The 5,829-nt window shown below is 41.2% G+C and overlaps 1 pseudogene; it reads left to right on the top strand.

Annotated features, from left to right (window-relative positions):
• The first annotated feature begins 366 nt into the window (after positions 1-366).
• Positions 367-1,890, top strand: LOC129478353 (transcription elongation factor A protein 1-like; annotated as a pseudogene).
• The last annotated feature ends 3,939 nt before the right edge of the window (positions 1,891-5,829 follow it).

Here is a 5,829-nt window from a genome sequence, read left to right as displayed (position 1 = left end):
TTACTTGGGAGGCTGAGGTGGGAGGATCACTTGAGCCTGGGAGGTCAGGGCTGCAGTAAGCCGAGATTGTGTCTCTGCACTCCAGCCTGGGCAGCACAGCGAGACCCTGTCTCAAAAAAAAAAAAGGGGGATTTGGACTTGATGGTTCTGTGGTAAACAAAAGAAGTGAGGTGATGAATAGGTTAATTAGCTTGATTTAATCATCCCATATTTGGTGTGTGTGTGTATATATGTGTGTGTGTGTGTGTGTGTATATATATACACACACACACATCACATTGTACCCCATAAATGTTTATGATTTGTCAATCAAAAATAAAGAAAAGCAATGTTGAACATTGAGAGAAAAGTTAGGCATTCAAAATGCAATATTTCTCTGAACTGTAGTTTTCTTATTTGTATAAAACACAACAAAACAAAAAATCATGTTGCATATCCTAAATATATATAATTTTTATTTGTCAGTTATACTTGAATGAAGCTGGGAAGGTGCGCAGCTGGGTTGGCGCTTCCTAGGGAGAAAGAGCTGTGGGGGGATTGGTCTAGGAGGAGGCCTAGGCCCGGCCTGCGGTGGTGGGTCTTGCGGCGCCGGGGCTGCTTCCCACCCTCTCCTCTGCTTCAGCTTCACCCACTTCCCCTTGCCAGCGGGCTAGGCACGGAGGAGACCTGCCGGAGCCACGGAGGATGGCCCGCAGTGCCAAGAAGATGGATGAGATGGTGCAGGAGAAGAACACGGCCGGAGCACTGGGTTTGTTAACTGAGCTTCAGAATATTCTGGAATTACTGCGGTCCACAGGAACTGGAATGTTACTTAATGTTAGTCTCAAGCAGAGTACAGATGAAGAAGTTACATCTTTAGCAAAGTCTTTCGTCAAATCCTGGAAAAAGTTACCAGATGAGCCATCAACTGAGAAAGACCCCAATGAAAAGCGAATAGAACCTGCAATGACATTGCAGAATAGCAAAAGAAAGTAGCTCCAGCAGCAATGTAAGCAGCAGAAAGAATAAGACAAATGCTTGAGATATTTGTTTCATCTGTTCCTTGGCACAAAGCGCTTCTGATTCTGTGCAGATGAAGTACAGGGAGATGCTTGCTGCAGCTCTTCAAACAGGAGATGACTGCATTGAAATGGGAGCTGATGAGGAAGAATTAGGATCTCGAATTGAGTAAGCTGTAGATCCAGAAAGAGGGAGTACAGGCATGAAGTACAAAAATAATGTCCAAAGTAAGATATCAAATCTTACAGATGCGAAGAATCCAAATTTAAGGAAAAATGCACCTTGTGGGAATATTCCTCCTGACTTACTTGCTAGAATGACGGCAGAAGAAATGGCTAGCAATGAGCTCAAAGAGACGCACAAAAACTTGATGAAAGAAGCCATCAGAGAGCATCAGATGGCCAAGACAGGTGGAACCCAGCCTGATTTGCTCACATATGGCAAATGTAAAAAGAAGAATTGCACTTCCACACAGGTACAAGCCTACAGTGCTGGTGAACCAATGACAACGTTTGTTGACTGTAATGAACGTGGAAATCAACAGAAGTTCTGTTGAGATGGAAAAATTGGCAAAATATCTGGACCACTAAGAAAACGGATTTTGTAATTAGCTTAAACCTAGGACAAGCAACTAGTTTTCCTGCAAATCAGATTTTTAGAGCAACATACATCCTGTGGATTAGGCTTTGTTTTTGACCCAGCATCCCTTCCTTAAGTGTCTTGTGTAGTTCCTGATCAGTAGGGAGACTACAGGATAATTGTATGGGATCTGTTTTAAAACGTTTTCTTTCATTTTTATAAATAAGTCAATATTAAACTTTTATAAATTAAACTTCTTGCAATTTATTTTTTTTCTTTCTTAAAGGAAAATATACCTTAACTTTTTTTTTTTTTTTTTTTTTTTTTTTTTTGAGACAGAGTCTCACTCTGTCACCAGGCTGGAGTGCAGTGGCGCAGCTCACTGCAACCTCCACCTTCCAGATTCAAGCGATTCTCCTGCCTCAGCCTCCCGAGAAGCTAGGACTACAGGTGCACACCACCACACCCAGCTAATTTTTGTATTTTTAGTAGAGACAGGGTTTTACCATGTTGGCCAGGATGGTCTCGATCTCTTGATCTTGTGATCCGCCTGCCTTGGCCTCCCAAAGTGCACCACCACGCCTGGCCTTTTATTTATTTATTTATTTATTTATTTATTTATTTATTTATTGAGATGGAGTCTCACTCTGTTGCCCAGGCTGGAGTGCAGTGACACAATCTTGGCTCACCATAACCTCTGCCTCCTGGGTTCAAGGGATTCTTCTGCCTCAGCCTCCTGAGTAGCTAGGTCTACAGGTGTGCACCACCATGTCCTGCTAATTTTTGAATTTTAAGAAGAGACAGTGTTTCACTACATTGGCCAGGCTGGTCTGTAACTCCTGACCTTGTGATCCACCCGCCTCAGCTTCCCAAAGTGCTGGGATTACAGGCATGAGCCACTGTGCCCGGCCAACTTCTTTTTAACAGTGTGAAATATACACAGTAGAAATTCTGTTATTCTCTGTTATTAGTACATAAATGGAAATACTTTTTTTCCCATATTGGCATGTATCTACAAATATTAAAGGAGGAGAAAAGGTAATATACTTTTAGGTTTACCACATACGGTGTATATTCAAATAACACGTGACCAGCTTATCAAAATTGTACATAATATTTGAACTAACTTATTAATTTGATTTTCGTTATTATGTCCAAAAGCTTGGGATGCTAGATACTACTTTGCATCTGTAACTAACTATGATCCTCATTTCTTGTAATTTCTTGTGCTTGTATATTACTTGTTCTTAATAGATTTTACTTTGGAAAGAAGACTTTGTTGAGATCAGTTTGGTTTTGTTGTTAATTTACCTGTTTGACTTCATAATGTATTTTAGTTTCGCAGAATAACACTTGTAGATTAGAAGGCTTTTCATAAATTCCCTCACAGGCAAAGAGGAAAACTTCCTGCTATTTTATTTCCCTCATGGGAAGACATACTGGAAAGAAAACGTTTAGCATCTTAGTATAGTGTAGTTATTGTGAACAGTTCATGACTTGATCTTGATATGGAAATCTGTACTGACCAATGATTAAGCTTAAGGATTGTAAAATCATTAAAGCTATGGTCTTTTCATGTGGAAGTTGGTAGAAAATATTTTTGTCCTAAGTCTTATTTGCTGACTTTTTCTGTCAATGAGGGAGGTTGTTGAACAAACTGAATCTGTGGGCTATAGCAAGTAGCTTTACAGCAGATCTTACCATGAAGTTTTACTTTGTGTTTAAGTGGGTACCACTTTTTCTGTTTAGAATAATTAAAAAATGATTTTCACAGGTTCCTTGGGGTACGCTTGCTCTAGCACACCTCGAAGGCTACTGTTGCAAAGTACATTTTGTCATGTTGAATCAGCGTTCTATCACGTACCTGTAGAAAGACCTCAGTACATGCTTTGCACTCTCCTTTGCACCCTCTTCCAATTTCTTATTGCAAATCATTTTGATGTAATGTGGAAAACAGCATTTTAAAATGTCCACGTTAAGAATTGGCCCACCAGTACCAACTCACCTCTATTTTGTTAGTTCATAGTTGAAGCTTTTGTTTTATTGTTTTCAAAAATAAAGTATATTTTTGGAAGAATGAATTTAAGAATGAAGAAAAGCTGTGAAAAATGCCGCAAATTACTATATATGTGTATTTTGATATGCAGATGTAGCAATATGCATAGAGAGAGTCTAGTAAAGTGGTCTTCAACTTGGAGAATTTCGGAGCAGGGGACATTTGGCAATGTCAGTAGACATTTTTGATTTTCATGCCTGGGTGAATAGGCCAGGGATGCTGAAAAACAACTCGTAACAAAGAATTAACTGACTTCAAAATCAATAGGACTGAGGCTGAGAAGTCCTGGCTGAAAATTGCTATAAGAATATTGGCAATGATCTCTAGCATTGATAGGGACATTAGGATGCTGTGTAGGGAACAATTTTTTAATTTTTTAAATTATTATTTATTTATTTTTAAAATCTGAGACACGGTCTCACTGTGTTGCTGAGGCTGGAGTGCAGTGGTGCAATCTCGACTCACTGCATCCTCTGCCTCCCAGGCTCAAGTGATCCTCCTGCCTCAGCCTCCTGAGTAGCTGGCACTGTAGGCATACATCACCACATCTGGCTAATTTTTGTTGCCTGAGTCTCCCACAGCGCTGGGATTACGGGAGTGAGTTGCTCTGTCAGGCCTTTTTGTCGTAATTTAAACAAAGTACTTTTTTTCAACAGGTAAGTTGCTGGTTCCACACCTCTTCAAAAAAATATAACAAATGAAAGGTTTGAAAATATCTGGGTCACTTCTCCACCCTCACCCCTATAATATGCTTTGTTGGTTTCTTTATTCACCCTTCCAGATATATTTATGCATACCCAACCAAGTAGAAATACAGCTTCTTATTCTCTCTTTTTCTTTCCCACCATAAGGTACAATTATATTTGGTTTAGCACTTTTTTCTTTAACAATATGCCTTACACTGTTGTATTGACAGTTGTATTGAGTCATTTTACAATCACATATATATATTTTGAGACAGAGTCTCACTCTGTTCCTTAGGCTGGAGTGTAGTGGAGCAACATTGACTCACTGTAACCTGTGTCCCCCGGGTTCAAGTGATTCTTCTGCCTCGGCCTCTTGAGTAAGCTGGGATTACAGGCGCGCACCACCACACCCGGCTAATTTTTTGTATTTTTAGTAGAGATGGGGTTTCACCCTGTTGGCTAGGCTGGTCTCGAACTCCTGACCTCAGGTGATCTGCCCGCCTCAGCCTTCCAAAGTGCTGGGATTACAGGTGTGAGCCATGGGTGCCTGGACTTACAATCATATATATTCCTTTGAAATTAAAACAAATGAGAAAGATTGAGCCTTGGTTGGGAGGGAGTTGGAATTGTCAAGAGGGGTTAGTCATTTTCATTCGCAAAGGTAACTGTTCCACTTCTAGCAGCTGGGAAGCTAAAGAATAATTTAAAAATTGAGACAAAAATAGCTATTGCAGGCATAGAAGTAGATACCAGTAGATGATGAATTTGCCCTCTCAGTACTGATGTTGCTCTGTTGAGAACGATAATTCCATGTCTTTAGACATCAGTGCTTTTTATCCAGGAATACCTCTCTAAAGCACTCCAGTGCTCACATGTCTGCTCCTACTCACTGCACTGAACTTAGAGGGTCCACGTGCCCAAAAGGCAGGGCACCGAGGGCAGCCTCTTGTCAAGAGACAGTGGAAATTGAGGCCCTCAGTCCTTCAGCCCGTGGAACTGAATTATTCTGCCAACAACAGATTCTTCCCTCGTCCAGCCTATCAGACACCCAGATTACAGCCTCAGGGGGGCCCCTGAGCAGAGGACCTGCTAAGCTGTGCCTGGACTCCTCACTCATAAACACTGTGTGATAAGCAATGTGTGTTGTTTTGAGCCGCTAAGTTTGTTGTAATTTTTATGCAGCAATAGATAACTATCACAGTTGTGAAATCACCACTTTTCACAATGACTAAGAGCCAAAGCAGGTGCCAATCACTAAAATTTCCTTGTCAAAGAGGGCACTGTAATGTCATTCCACTGGCGAAAAGAACTTGGAGCAGACTTCCTGAGTTTTAAGGAATCACAGGAAACAAAATCACCTCCACTACAAGCTGGGACCCGCAGCGTGTGTGTGTATGTGAGCGATGGAAGCTGGGACCTGCAGGATGTGTGTGTGTGAGCGATGGAAGCTGGGGTTTACAGGGTTGTGTGTATGTGAGAGATGTGAGCTGGGACCTGCAGGGTGTGTGT

This window comes from Symphalangus syndactylus, chromosome 3 (assembly GCF_028878055.3).
Source record: "Symphalangus syndactylus isolate Jambi chromosome 3, NHGRI_mSymSyn1-v2.1_pri, whole genome shotgun sequence".
Classification (NCBI taxonomy): domain Eukaryota; kingdom Metazoa; phylum Chordata; class Mammalia; order Primates; family Hylobatidae; genus Symphalangus; species Symphalangus syndactylus.
This window is presented reverse-complemented; position numbering and strand designations above follow the sequence as displayed.